The following is a 16,604-nucleotide window of genomic DNA, read 5'->3' on the forward strand; positions in this document are numbered from 1 at the left end:
TGAAGCCATTATACTAGCAAACACTCAGTGTACCTAGTGGCATCCTATACGTGGCTATTGGACTTTGCTATAGTCCCACTAGTGCCAAGACATTTGCAGAGCGCATCTGCCTGCATTGCACACTCCAACTAATTATAACGAAGCAATTTTACTAGCAAACACTCAGTGTACCTAGTGGCATCCTATACGTGGCTATTGGACTTTGCTATAGTCCCACTAGTGCAAAGACATTAGCAGAGCACATCTGCCTGCATTGCACACTCCAAGTTTTTTAAACTCAGCCATTATACTAGCAAACACACAGTGTACCTAGTGGCATCCTATACGTGGCTATTGGACTTTGCTATAGTCCCACTAGTGCCAAGACATTTGCAGAGCGCATCTGCCTGCGTTGCACACTCCAACTAATTATAACGAAGCCATTATACTAGCAAACACTCAGTGTACCTAGTGGCATCCTATACGTGGCTATTGGACTTTGCTATAGTCCCACTAGTGCCAAGACATTTGCAGAGCGCATCTGCCTGCGTTGCACACTCCAACTAATTATAACGAAGCCATTATACTAGCACACACTCAGTGTACCTAGTGGCATCCTATACGTGGCTATTGGACTTTGCTATAGTCCCACTAGTGCCAAGACATTTGCAGAGCACATCTGCCTGCATTGCACACTCCAAGTTTTTTAAACTAAGCAATTTTACTAGCAAACACTCAGTGTACCTAGTGGCATCCTATACGTGGCTATTGGACTTTGCTATAGTCCCACTAGTGCAAAGACATTAGCAGAGCACATCTGCCTGCATTGCACACTCCAAGTTTTTTAAACTCAGCCATTATACTAGCAAACACACAGTGTACCTAGTGGCATCCTATACGTGGCTATTGGACTTTGCTATAGTCCCACTAGTGCCAAGACATTTGCAGAGCGCATCTGCCTGCGTTGCACACTCCAACTAATTATAACAAAGCCATTATACTAGCAAACACTCAGTGTACCTAGTGGCATCCTATACGTGGCTATTGGACTTTGCTATAGTCCCACTAGTGCCAAGACATTTGCAGAGCGCATCTGCCTGCGTTGCACACTCCAACTAATTATAATGAAGCCATTATACTAGCACACACTCAGTGTACCTAGTGGCATCCTATACGTGGCTATTGGACTTTGCTATAGTCCCACTAGTGCCAAGATATTTGCAGAGCGCATCTGCCTGCGTTGCACACTCCAACAAATTATAACGAAGCCATTATACTAGCAAACACTCAGTGTACCTAGTGGCATCCTATACGTGGCTATTGGACTTTGCTATAGTCCCACTAGTGCCAAGACATTTGCAGAGCGCATCTGCCTGCGTTGCACACTCCAACTAATTATAACGAAGCCATTATACTAGCACACACTCAGTGTACCTAGTGGCATCCTATACGTGGCTATTGGACTTTGCTATAGTCCCACTAGGGCCAAGACATTTGCAGAGCACATCTGCCTGCATTGCACACTCCAAGTTTTTTAAACTAAGCAATTTTAATAGCAAACACTCAGTGTACCTTGTGGCATCCTATACGTGGCTATTGGACTTTGCTATAGTCCCACTAGTGCAAAGACATTAGCAGAGCACATCTGCCTGCATTGCACACTCCAAGTTTTTTAAACTCAGCCATTATACTAGCAAACACACAGTGTACCTAGTGGCATCCTATACGTGGCTATTGGACTTTGCTATAGTCCCACTAGTGCCAAGACATTTGCAGAGAGCATCTGCCTGCGTTGCACACTTCAACTAATTATAACGAAGCCATTATACTAGCAAACACTCAGTGTACCTAGTGGCATCCTATACGTGGCTATTGGACTTTTCTATAGTCCCACTAGTGCCAAGACATTTGCAGAGCACATCTGCCTGCATTGCACACTCCAAGTTTTTTAAACTAAGCAATTTTACTAGCAAACACTCAGTGTACCTAGTGGCATCCTATACGTGGCTATTGGACTTTGCTATAGTCCCACTAGTGCCAAGACATTTGCAGAGCGCATCTGCCTGCGTTGCACACTCCAACTAATTATAACGAAGCAATTTTACTAGCAAACACTCAGTGTACCTAGTGGCATCCTATACGTGGCTATTGGACTTTGCTATAGTCCCACTAGTGCAAAGACATTAGCAGAGCACATCTGCCTGCATTGCACACTCCAAGTTTTTTAAACTCAGCCATTATACTAGCAAACACACAGTGTACCTAGTGGCATCCTATACGTGGCTATTGGACTTTGCTATAGTCCCACTAGTGCCAAGACATTTGCAGAGCGCATCTGCCTGCGTTGCACACTCCAACTAATTATAACGAAGCCATTATACTAGCAAACACTCAGTGTACCTAGTGGCATCCTATACGTGGCTATTGGACTTTGCTATAGTCCCACTAGTGCCAAGACATTTGCAGAGCGCATCTGCCTGCGTTGCACACTCCAACTAATTATAACGAAGCCATTATACTAGCACACACTCAGTGTACCTAGTGTCATCCTATACGTGGCTATTGGACTTTGCTATAGTCCCACTAGTGCCAAGACATTTGCAGAGCACATCTTCCTGCATTGCACACTCCAAGTTTTTTAAACTAAGCAATTTTACTAGCAAACACTCAGTGTACCTAGTGGCATCCTATACGTGGCTATTGGACTTTGCTATAGTCCCACTAGTGCAAAGACATTAGCAGAGCACATCTGCCTGCATTGCACACTCCAAGTTTTTTAAACTCAGCCATTATACTAGCAAACACACAGTGTACCTAGTGGCATCCTATACGTGGCTATTGGACTTTGCTATAGTCCCACTAGTGCCAAGACATTTGCAGAGCGCATCTGCCTGCGTTGCACACTCCAACTAATTATAACAAAGCCATTATACTAGCAAACACTCAGTGTACCTAGTGGCATCCTATACGTGGCTATTGGACTTTGCTATAGTCCCACTAGTGCCAAGACATTTGCAGAGCGCATCTGCCTGCGTTGCACACTCCAACTAATTATAACGAAGCAATTTTACTAGCAAACACTCAGTGTACCTAGTGGCATCCTATACGTGGCTATTGGACTTTGCTATAGTCCCACTAGTGCAAAGACATTAGCAGAGCACATCTGCCTGCATTGCACACTCCAAGTTTTTTAAACTCAGCCATTATACTAGCAAACACACAGTGTACCTAGTGGCATCCTATACGTGGCTATTGGACTTTGCTATAGTCCCACTAGTGCCAAGACATTTGCAGAGCGCATCTGCCTGCGTTGCACACTCCAACTAATTATAACGAAGCCATTATACTAGCAAACACTCAGTGTACCTAGTGGCATCCTATACGTGGCTATTGGACTTTGCTATAGTCCCACTAGTGCCAAGACATTTGCAGAGCGCATCTGCCTGCGTTGCACACTCCAACTAATTATAACGAAGCCATTATACTAGCACACACTCAGTGTACCTAGTGTCATCCTATACGTGGCTATTGGACTTTGCTATAGTCCCACTAGTGCCAAGACATTTGCAGAGCACATCTTCCTGCATTGCACACTCCAAGTTTTTTAAACTAAGCAATTTTACTAGCAAACACTCAGTGTACCTAGTGGCATCCTATACGTGGCTATTGGACTTTGCTATAGTCCCACTAGTGCAAAGACATTAGCAGAGCACATCTGCCTGCATTGCACACTCCAAGTTTTTTAAACTCAGCCATTATACTAGCAAACACACAGTGTACCTAGTGGCATCCTATACGTGGCTATTGGACTTTGCTATAGTCCCACTAGTGCCAAGACATTTGCAGAGCGCATCTGCCTGCGTTGCACACTCCAACTAATTATAACAAAGCCATTATACTAGCAAACACTCAGTGTACCTAGTGGCATCCTATACGTGGCTATTGGACTTTGCTATAGTCCCACTAGTGCCAAGACATTTGCAGAGCGCATCTGCCTGCGTTGCACACTCCAACTAATTATAATGAAGCCATTATACTAGCACACACTCAGTGTACCTAGTGGCATCCTATACGTGGCTATTGGACTTTGCTATAGTCCCACTAGTGCCAAGATATTTGCAGAGCGCATCTGCCTGCGTTGCACACTCCAACAAATTATAACGAAGCCATTATACTAGCAAACACTCAGTGTACCTAGTGGCATCCTATACGTGGCTATTGGACTTTGCTATAGTCCCACTAGTGCCAAGACATTTGCAGAGCGCATCTGCCTGCGTTGCACACTCCAACTAATTATAACGAAGCCATTATACTAGCACACACTCAGTGTACCTAGTGGCATCCTATACGTGGCTATTGGACTTTGCTATAGTCCCACTAGGGCCAAGACATTTGCAGAGCACATCTGCCTGCATTGCACACTCCAAGTTTTTTAAACTAAGCAATTTTACTAACAAACACTCAGTGTACCTAGTGGCATCCTATACGTGGCTATTGGACTTTGCTATAGTCCCACTAGTGCAAAGACATTAGCAGAGCACATCTGCCTGCATTGCACACTCCAAGTTTTTTAAACTCAGCCATTATACTAGCAAACACACAGTGTACCTAGTGGCATCCTATACGTGGCTATTGGACTTTGCTATAGTCCCACTAGTGCCAAGACATTTGCAGAGCGCATCTGCCTGCGTTGCACACTTCAACTAATTATAACGAAGCCATTATACTAGCAAACACTCAGTGTACCTAGTGGCATCCTATACGTGGCTATTGGACTTTGCTATAGTCCCACTAGTGCCAAGACATTTGCAGAGCACATCTGCCTGCATTGCACACTCCAAGTTTTTTAAACTAAGCAATTTTACTAGCAAACACTCAGTGTACCTAGTGGCATCCTATACGTGGCTATTGGACTTTGCTATAGTCCCACTAGTGCAAAGACATTAGCAGAGCACATCTGCCTGCATTGCACACTCCAAGTTTTTTAAACTCAGCCATTATACTAGCAAACACACAGTGTACCTAGTGGCATCCTATACGTGGCTATTGGACTTTGCTATAGTCCCACTAGTGCCAAGACATTTGCAGAGCGCATCTGCCTGCGTTGCATACTCCAACTAATTATAACGAAGCCATTATACTAGCAAACACTCAGTGTACCTAGTGGCATCCTATACGTGGCTATTGGACTTTGCTATAGTCCCACTAGTGCCAAGACATTTGCAGAGCGCATCTGCCTGCGTTGCACACTCCAACTAATTATAACGAAGCCATTATACTAGCAAACACTCAGTGTACCTAGTGGCATCCTATACGTGGCTATTGGACTTTGCTATAGTCCCACTAGGGCCAAGACATTTGCAGAGCACATCTGCCTGCATTGCACACTCCAAGTTTTTTAAACTAAGCAATTTTACTAGCAAACACTCAGTGTACCTAGTGGCATCCTATACGTGGCTATTGGACTTTGCTATAGTCCCACTAGTGCCAAGACATTTGCAGAGCGCATCTGCCTGCGTTGCACACTACAACAAATTATAACGAAGCCATTATACTAGCAAACACTCAGTGTACCTAGTGGCATCCTATACGTGGCTATTGGACTTTGCTGTAGTCCCACTAGTGCCAAGACATTTGCAGAGCGCATCTGCCTGCGTTGCACACTCCAACTAATTATAACGAAGCCATTATACTAGCACACACTCAGTGTACCTAGTGGCATCCTATACGTGGCTATTGGACTTTGCTATAGTCCCACTAGTGCCAAGACATTTGCAGAGCACATCTGCCTGCATTGCACACTCCAAGTTTTTTAAACTAAGCAATTTTACTAGCAAACACTCAGTGTACCTAGTGGCATCCTATACGTGGCTATTGGACTTTGCTATAGTCCCACTAGTGCAAAGACATTAGCAGAGCACATCTGCCTGCATTGCACACTCCAAGTTTTTTAAACTCAGCCATTATACTAGCAAACACACAGTGTACCTAGTGGCATCCTATACGTGGCTATTGGACTTTGCTATAGTCCCACTAGTGCCAAGACATTTGCAGAGCGCATCTGCCTGCGTTGCACACTCCAACTAATTATAACGAAGCCATTATACTAGCAAACACTCAGTGTACCTAGTGGCATCCTATACGTGGCTATTGGACTTTGCTATAGTCCCACTAGTGCCAAGACATTTGCAGAGCGCATCTGCCTGCGTTGCACACTCCAACTAATTATAACGAAGCCATTATACTAGCAAACACTCAGTGTACCTAGTGGCATCCTATACGTGGCTATTGGACTTTGCTATAGTCCCACTAGTGCCAAGACATTTGCAGAGCGCATCTGCCTGCGTTGCACACTCCAACTAATTATAACGAAGCAATTTTACTAGCAAACACTCCGTGTACCTAGTGGCATCCTATACGTGGCTATTGGACTTTGCTATAGTCCCACTAGTGCAAAGACATTAGCAGAGCACATCTGCCTGCATTGCACACTCCAAGTTTTTTAAACTCAGCCATTATACTAGCAAACACACAGTGTACCTAGTGGCATCCTATACGTGGCTATTGGACTTTGCTATAGTCCCACTAGTGCCAAGACATTTGCAGAGCGCATCTGCCTGCGTTGCACACTCCAACTAATTATAACGAAGCCATTATACTAGCAAACACTCAGTGTACCTAGTGGCATCCTATACGTGGCTATTGGACTTTGCTATAGTCCCACTAGTGCCAAGACATTTGCAGCACGTCTGCCTGCGTTGCACACTCCAACGAATTATAACTAAGTTACATTGTCAGGGATATTTATTCTTTATTATTCTGCTGTTAATAAAGCTAGACCACCACTGCAATCTTCACCACCTCTCAATTTTTACTACCACATTTTCAGTCCACAATCTTGTCGCAATCAACATGAGTGGCAAAATGACAGATGCTGGTGGAAAGGGGAAGAGGCGTGGTGGAAAAGGCAAAAAATGTTTTGTCAGTGGGGAAGGTGGCAAAGCTCCATTATCATCTGCTGAAGATAGACCATCTACTAGCAAAAGTAAGATGTCTACTACTTATTGTGGACAATCCGATGTGCTCCCTTTTTTACGGACACGAACAAGAGGAACAAAGGTAGATGATGGGCAAAAAAGGAAAATGCTTGAATGGATCTCAAGTGGTCCAACAAGTGCCCTCTCAGCCACTTCAAGTACCGCATCCAAAAAACACCATTCCTCTGAGTTGTCATCCCAATCACACTTGATTTCTCCCAGCTCTGAAGTCTCCATCAGCCCTGCACAGTATGGTGGAACTGAGATGGCTGAGTCTGCAGAGCTGTTCAGTCACACTATAGCCTGGGAATCAGAGGTCTGCTCCCAAGCTACAGTGAGTACAGAACAGGAAATGGTCTGCAGTGATGCCCAGAACCTTTGTGACTCAGATTCAGGCCGTGAGGACCAAGTTTCTGAGCATAATGTTGACCCTTTGTCACAAACTGTAACACCTGTGGTTATAGACAATGAGGAACATACTGATGAAGATGAGACGCAGATACCCGATTGGGATGACAACTTAAATATTCGGTCAGGGCAAGAAGAGGCTCGGTCTGAGGGGGAGGGGAGTGCAAACACAACAATTGATGATGACGTTCTAGATCCCACCTACTGTCAACCCCCAGTCAGGCACTCGAGGAGGTCAACAGAGGCGGTGGAGGAGGATGCAACCGACGACGAAGTTACCTTGCTCCTTCCTGGACAGAGTCGGAGCACTGGTAGCACGTCTACAACTGCATCCTCAGCCACCACTCTGCCTATGAGTATTATTCGGGGTGGATCAACAGGTCGCATGGCCTCTAAGCCTTGCCTAGCCTGGGCCTTTTTTCACATCGAAAAAGATCGCCCAACTCATGTGATATGTAACATTTGTCATGATTCTGTTAGTAGAGGTCAAAACCTCAGCAGTTTGACAACTTCTTCCATGAATCGTCACATGAATAAATATCATAAGTCCCGGTGGGAAGCTCACCGTGCTGCAATGCCGGCTAGCGGAGCGAACCATCCACCGCCCGCCCCTTCCAGTGCATCCGCGCGCTCTTCATCTTCTAGGACTGTGGGGACAGCTGTCACACCTGTTTTTCCACGCAAAACTTCCACCACTGTAACCGCAACAGGCAGTTTGCTTGTAAGGTCGTCAGTTGGTTTGGAAGGGGAAACAAGTGAGTGTGTACAGCTCTCTCAGACATCGATAGCACCAACGTTGGATGAAGGCAACATCATGTCTCCGCCTGCACTTTCCTCACAAACCTGCATTTTTCCAGGGACACCCTACTCAACACCGTCTACACACAGCAGCCAGATCTCTGTCCCTCAGATGTGGTCAAATAAAAGGCCACTTCCTCCGACCCATGACAAAGCTAAGAGGTTGACTCTATCCCTCTGTAAGCTGTTGGCTACCGAAATGCTGCCTTTCCGCCTAGTGGACACACAGGATTTTAGAGACCTTATGTCTGTCGCTGTGCCCCAGTACCAGATGCCTAGTCGCCACTACTTCTCTAAGAAAGGTGTGCCCGCGCTACACCAGCATGTCGCACACAACATCACCGCTTCCTTGAGAAACTCTGTGTGTGAACGGGTGCATTTCACCACCGATACTTGGACCAGTAAGCATGGACAGGGACGTTACATGTCGCTGACTGGGCACTGGGTAACTATGGTGATAGATGGTGAAGGGTCTGCTGCACAAGTCTTGCCGTCCCCACGACTTGTGTGTCAATCCTCTGTCTGTCCAAGTTCCGCCACAGCTTCTGCATCCTCCACCTCATCTGGGTCCTCCACCTCCGCCCCAAGCCTGCCTGGTCAGGCCACCAGCGTTCTCACTGCGCAGAAGGAATCACGCACGCCTCATTACTATGCTGGCAGCCGAGCGCAACGGCATCAGGCGGTCTTTAGCTTGACATGTCTTGGTAATAAGAGTCACACAGCTGAGGAGTTGTGGTCAGCTCTGCGGTCCGAGTTTAATAAATGGTTGTCTCCACTCAACCTGCAGCCTGGTAAGGCCGTGTGCGACAATGCTGCAAACCTGGGTGCGGCCCTTCGCCTGGGCAAGGTGACACACGTACCTTGTATGGCTCACGTGTTGAACCTTGTCGTGCAGCAATTTTTAACACACTATCCCGGCCTAGATGGCCTTCTGAACAGGGCACGAAAACTGTCTGCTCACTTCCGGCGTTCAAGCGCCGCAGCTGAGCGACTTGCATCGCTCCAGAAGTCTTTCGGCCTGCCGGTTCATCGCCTGAAATGCGATGTGGCGACACGCTGGAATTCAACTCTACACATGTTACAGCGACTGTGGCAGCACCGCAGAGCCCTGGTGCAATACGTCATGACGTATAGCCTGGGCCAACGAGATGCAGAGGTGGGGCAGATCACCCTGATGGAGTGGTCTCAGATCAAGGACCTATGCACCCTTCTGCACAGTTTCGACATGGCGACGAATATGTTTAGCTCTGACAATGCCATTATCAGCATGACGATTCCAGTCATTTACATGCTGGAGCACACGCTAAACACTATTCGGAGTCAGGGGGTGGGACAACATGAAGGGGAGGAACTACAGGAGGATTCATATGTGCAAGGGACAACAACATCACCAAGATCCAGACGTTCATCATCACCAACGCAGCAGGCATGGGACCATGGTAAACAGGGATCGACAAGGGCGCATAGTAGCAGGCGAAATGTTGAGCAAGGTGCAGGAGAACATGAAGAAATGGAGGACGAACTGTCCATGGACATGGAAGACTCAGCGGATGAGGGAGACCTTGGTCAAATTTCAGTTGAAAGAGGTTGGGGGGAGATGTCAGAGGAAGAAAGAACGGTTAGCACCTCTATGCCACAAACACAGCGTGGACTTGGTCCGCATGGCTGCGCAAGACACATGAGTGCCTTCTTGTTGCACTACCTCCAACATGACAGTCGTATTGTCAAAATTAGAAGTGATGATGACTACTGGATTGCCACACTATTAGATCCCCGGTACAAGTCCAAATTTTGTGACATAATTCCAGCCATAGAAAGGGACGCACGTATGCAGGAGTATCAGCAGAAGCTGTTACTCGATCTTAGCTCGGCTTTTCCACCAAACAACCGTGCAGGTGCAGGGAGGGAATCTCCCAGTTGTAACTTGACAAACATGGGACGGTCTCGTCATCTTCACCAGTCTACCCGTACCAGTAGGACCGTATCTGGTGCCGGTAACAGCAATTTTATGGAATCTTTTCATAATTTATTTAGACCCTCTTTTGCAAGGCCACCAGAGACAACAAGTCTGACACATACTCAACGGCTGGAGAGGATGATACAGGAGTATCTCCAAATGAACATCGATGCCATGACTGTGCAACTGGAGCCTTGCTCCTTTTGGGCTTCAAACATAGAAAAATGGCCAGAGCTCTCCAGTTACGCCTTGGAGATTTTGTCGTGTCCAGCTGCCAGCGTTGTATCTGAACGTGTATTCAGTGCTGCTGGGTGTGTGCTGACAGATAAGCGCACGCGTCTGTCCAGTGACAATGTGGACAGACTGACGTTCATCAAAATGAACAAGTCATGGATCCAGAAGGAATTTACTACCCCTGTGTCATCCTGGGGAGAGTAAATGCTTGTGGATTTGGAATGTGCTTGATGCAAATCAAAACATCCTGTTTGCAACTAGGGCCCAAGTGCTGCCACTGATGGGGTGGGTGTCTGTGTGGCCCAATTTTTGGAAAAAAAGGGAGACTCCGCTTGGAGTAACCCTTGCTTACATTGTTTTTAAAAGAAGCCAAGATGAACAAGTCATGGATCAGCAAAGACTTTATCTACGTACCCCGGTGTCATCCTGGGGACGGATAAGAATGGCGTATTTTTGAATGTGCTTGATGCAAATCAAAACATCCTGTTTGCAACTAGGGCCCAAGTGCTGCCACTGATGGGGTGGGTGTCTGTGTGGCCCAATTTTTGGAAAAAAAGGGAGACTCCGCTTGGAGTAACCCTTGCTTACATTGTTTTTAAAAGAAGCCAAGATGAACAAGTCATGGATCAGCAAAGACTTTATCTACGTACCCCGGTGTCATCCTGGGGACGGATAAGAATGGCGTATTTTTGAATGTGCTTGATGCAAATCAAAACATCCTGTTTGCAACTAGGGCCCAAGTGCTGCCACTGATGGGGTGGGTGTCTGTGTGGCCCAATTTTTGGAAAAAAGGGAGACTCCGCTTGGAGTAACCCTTGCTTGCTGTGTTTTTAAAAGAAGCCAAGATGAACAGAGCTGGGATCAGGAAAGACTTTGCTACCTACCCCGGTGTCATCCTGGGGACGGATAAGAATGGCGTATTTTTGAATGTGCTTGATGCAAATCTAGCTGTGAAGTGTACAACTGGGGCACAACTGCTGCCACTGAAGGGGTGGGTGTGTGTGGGCCCAATTTTTGGAAAAAAGGGAGACTCCGCTTGGAGTAACCCTTGCTTGCTGTGTTTTTAAAAGAAGCCAAGATGAACAGAGCTGGGATCAGGAAAGACTTTGCTACCTACCCCGGTGTCATCCTGGGGACGGATAAGAATGGCGTATTTTTGAATGTGCTTGATGCAAATCAAAACATCCTGTTTGCAACTAGGGCCCAAGTGCTGCCACTGATGGGGTGGGTGTCTGTGTGGCCCAATTTTTGGAAAAAAGGGAGACTCCGCTTGGAGTAACCCTTGCTTGCTGTGTTTTTAAAAGAAGCCAAGATGAACAGAGCTGGGATCAGGAAAGACTTTGCTACCTACCCCGGTGTCATCCTGGGGACGGATAAGAATGGCGTATTTTTGAATGTGCTTGATGCAAATCTAGCTGTGAAGTGTACAACTGGGGCACAACTGCTGCCACTGAAGGGGTGGGTGTGTGTGGGCCCAATTTTTGGAAAAAAGGGAGACTCCGCTTGGAGTAACCCTTGCTTGCTGTGTTTTTAAAAGAAGCCAAGATGAACAGAGCTGGGATCAGGAAAGACTTTGCTACCTACCCCGGTGTCATCCTGGGGACGGATAAGAATGGCGTATTTTTGAATGTGCTTGATGCAAATCAAAACATCCTGTTTGCAACTAGGGCCCAAGTGCTGCCACTGATGGGGTGGGTGTCTGTGTGGCCCAATTTTTGGAAAAAAGGGAGACTCCGCTTGGAGTAACCCTTGCTTGCTGTGTTTTTAAAAGAAGCCAAGATGAACAGAGCTGGGATCAGGAAAGACTTTGCTACCTACCCCGGTGTCATCCTGGGGACGGATAAGAATGGCGTATTTTTGAATGTGCTTGATGCAAATCTAGCTGTGAAGTGTACAACTGGGGCACAACTGCTGCCACTGAAGGGGTGGGTGTGTGTGGGCCCAATTTTTGGAAAAAAGGGAGACTCCGCTTGGAGTAACCCTTGCTTGCTGTGTTTTTAAAAGAAGCCAAGATGAACAGAGCTGGGATCAGGAAAGACTTTGCTACCTACCCCGGTGTCATCCTGGGGACGGATAAGAATGGCGTATTTTTGAATGTGCTTGATGCAAATGTAGCTGTGAAGTGTACAACTGGGGCACAAGTGCTGCCACTGAAGGGGTGGGTGTGTGTGTGGCCCAATTTTTGGAAAAAAGGGAGACTCCGCTTGGAGTCACCTTGCGGTGTTTTACATGATTTTAGAAGGGCGTGCCATGCCTATATCTGTGTGTCCTCCTCTTTTTCCTTGTCCAGCTGTTTTGTTTTCGCATGAGTATATGTCCTTGTCACTTTCCAATGTGTTTGAGTTGTTTGTCACCTTTAGGACACCTTTGAGGGTGTTTTCTAGGTGTTTTTCTGTGTTTGTGATTGCCTGCCATTGTTTCCTATGCAGTTCGAGTTCGGTTCGTCGAACGTTCGACGAACCGAACTCGAACGGGAGGTCCGTTCGGCGAACCAACCTCGAGCCGAACCGCGACCGGTTCGCTCATCTCTATTCACGACTAGAGATGAGCGAACTGGCCGTGGTTCAGCTCGAGCTCGGTTCGCCGAACGGAGGTCTCGTTCGAGTTCGGTTCGTCGAACGTTCGACGAACCGAACTCGAACCAATAGGCTATAATGGGAGGCAATCACAAACACATAAAAACGCATTATAAATGTACACATACAGTTAATAAACATTGCCATAACACTTACCGGTCCCCGCGATCCCTTCTGCACTCTGTCTCCTGCCGCTATTCCATCCGATGATCGCTGAATCCTCCCGGTGACCGGCACTGCCAGCAGTGATGCAGGACCTATCGTGATGTCAAAATAGCCATGTGACCAGTCACAAGGCTATTATCTCATTGGCTACAGACTGGTCACATGACTATGACGCGTCATGTAGGACCTGCGAGTGCATCTCTCCGGTACACGGTGCACATTTGTGTATCGCCGTGTACCGGCGACATGCTGTAGCACACGGTCGACTCCCCGTTCCGTTAGGGACCGGCTGACACAGCTGGTCATTAACGGAGATCACCGTTGCCATAGCAACGCAGTTAGCGGTGATGTCACCGCTAACCGCGGCTCCGGGAATCACATGATCGGAGCCCTGTTGCTATGGTAACGCGTCTGTCACCGCCAGCAGCCAGCAGCACGGATCTCTCACTCCGTGAAGGCTGCACGCTGCTTTCCGTACAGCCTTCACGGAGTGATTTCTGCACAGGAAGCAGCGTCTTCCCCCATGCAGCAGTGATGGATCAGAGCTGCATTTGCTGAACGAGAAAGACAGAAGACCATGGATCGTGGAGGGCTGACAGGGGGTAATAAAGATGGAGTCTCTAATGTGTCTGTGCATTTATTTCTGTTAAAGTATTTTTTCTCTGTGTGGTGTCTTTTTTTTAACCCTTTATTGGAGATTCTTAATGGCCGGGTCAAACGTGCCTGACATTAAGAATCTCTGGCTTAATACTAGCTAGTAAAACAAAGCCAGTATTAACTCATGATTACCCAACAAGCCACCCGGCTCCATGGCTGTTGGAAGAGTTGGATACAGCGCCAGATGATGGCGCTTCTATGAGAGCGCCATTTTCTGGGGTGGCTGCGAACTGCAATTCACAGCAGAGGCGCCCAGAAACCTCGGGCTAACCTGTGCTGCGGATTCCAATTCCCAGCTGCCTAGTTGTATCCGGCTTTTCACAAAAATGGAGCGAAGCTCACGTCGTTTTTTTTTTAATTATTTCATGAAATAAGTGAAATAATTAAAAAAAACGGGCTTCCCTGTATTTTGATTGCTGGACATCACAGTGCTGTAAAAATAAATCTTTAAAAAAATGACGTAGCGCTCCGCGGTATTTTTGATTCTCAGCGCAGATAAAGCAGACAGCTATGGGTTGCCACCATCTGCCTGCCGTTACCTTGGTTGGCAATTAAAATACAGGGAAGCCCATTAATTTTTTCTATTTAAAAAATAGTTAAAAAAAAATGACGTTGGGTCCCCCCATTTTTGATAGCCAGCTAGGGTAAAGCAGACGGCTGTAGCCTGAAAACCACAGCTGGCAGCTTTACCGTGGTTGGGGATCCAATGTGGAGGTCCCCCCAGGCTCTTTTTTTATAATTATTTTATAAATATTAATAATTACACAAAAAAAGTAGGGTCCCCCCCAAATTGGATCACCAGCCAAGGTAAAGCGGACAGCTGTGGTCTGGTATTCTCAGGGTGGGAAGGTCCATAGTTATTGGGCCTTCACAGCCTAAAAATAGCAGGCCGCAGGCACCCCAGAATTGGCGCATCCACTAGATGCACCAATCCTGGCGCTTCACCCCAGCTCATCCCGTGCCCTGGTGCAGTGGCAAACGGGGTAATAAATCGGGTTGATACTAGCTGTAAGGTCACCTGACATCAAGCCCAGCAGTTTGTGATGTCATGGCGTCTATTAGATACCCAACATCATAAACTGTCAGTACTAACAAAAAAAAAAAAAAAAAAAAAATCGACAAAAGAAATTTATTTGAAAAAACAGTCCCCAAAACATTCCCTCTTTCACAAATTTATTGTAAGAAAAAAAATAAAGGGGTCCCACGACGACTCTGAACCGTCTAGAATATGGGGGGGAGACACTCAGGGAACGTATCCCCCATTTTCTAGGAGTGCAGACCCTTCATGTGAGGAGTGTGGGTGCAATGAATCTGCACTCACTCTCCCCGGGTCCACAGCAGCAGAGTCCATGTCGTAATGGTTGCTACCAAAGCTGCAAAGCCCTGCTCATGAGGTAAGGGCATGCCTAATCAGGAGAACTATTCTACATTTCCAAATATTGGTATTTGCTGATATTATTGCTATTCCACCTACTATATATTGGGGATAGAATCTTGGAGATGGAATACAACTTTAAGTCCAGTTATCCAGCTGAATGAATACTTAACAACAGAGCTTGCTATTTAGATGTGTTTTCTTGTGGCGTATAACGGACTCTCATGTTTGGTAGTCATTCAGCAGGGCAACTATAAAAGCAAATCCCTCCATTTGGAAATGTAGTATAGCTCTCCTGATCAATTATGTTCCTTACCTCATGAGCAGGTCATTGCAGTAATAATAATAATTTATTCATTTATATAGCGTTATTAATTCCATAGCGCTGTATGTCTTTGGAGTGTGGGAGGAAACCGGAGTACCCGGAGGAAACCCATGCAAACACGGGGAGAACATACAAACTCCTTGCAGATGGTATCCTTGGTGAGAATTGAACCCAGGACCTCAGCGCTGCAAAACTGTAGTGCTAACCACTGAGCCACCGTGCCGCCCATTTAGCTTACAGATGCATAACCACCACTCACTGTGTCTGAACACAGGAAGCTGAGCTGACAGCCGCTCTGTGCATGCGGCAGCGTCTATTGTGAAGGAGAGGGCCGCGGGGGATCAACGCTGCACAGGTACCGTTGGACACCGGGGAACACCGGTGGGATTATAGGGGGTGACCTGGCAGGGCCTGAAGAGGAGTTTTCTGTCGCATGTGTCATGGCACATGCGACAGAAATCAGAGGAGCAGGGTGAATGCGGCCGGCGCGCTGCTGTGCGAATGGCCATCTTGGATTTCTGGGAGGGCATCAGGGGGGGCGCTTTGGCAACACCGGGGGACCGTAGGGGACCGGGGAGGAGATTTATCATGTTTGTTCATGCCAGATGGGAGATAAATAATTTTTTACCGGCACTGTCATTTACTGTAACGGGATCATCGGTGTACGGTGTATACCTGTGATCACGTGAGCGGGGACCGGAAAAACCGTCCTGAATCATGATCTCCAGGGTCTCAGCTAGCCCTGAAACCCCGGAGATTTTCTGATGCTGGGGGGCGCTATTCACGTATTTCTGCCTGCTGTATGGCAGATCAGAATAAGGCTACATTAACACGACCAATCCATTTTTGTGGTCTGCAAAAAACAGTCCGTTTTTTTTCACGGGTGCATGCGTGTGGCATCCGTTTCCGTTCCGTAGACGGTCCGTATGTCATCTGTTTGTCATCCGTGTGCCTTCCTTTTTTTTGTGTACTGCAAAAAAGCTGAAGGAGGGTAAATGCATAAATTTACCCAGGATCCATAGCTTCATCCTACATGAGGCGGTCACATGTTCACTCTAGTGCCATTTTCTACTGCTTTTCACAGCGTAGAGCG

This window comes from Anomaloglossus baeobatrachus, chromosome 2, assembly GCF_048569485.1.
Source record: "Anomaloglossus baeobatrachus isolate aAnoBae1 chromosome 2, aAnoBae1.hap1, whole genome shotgun sequence".
NCBI classification, from domain to species: Eukaryota; Metazoa; Chordata; class Amphibia; order Anura; family Aromobatidae; genus Anomaloglossus; species Anomaloglossus baeobatrachus.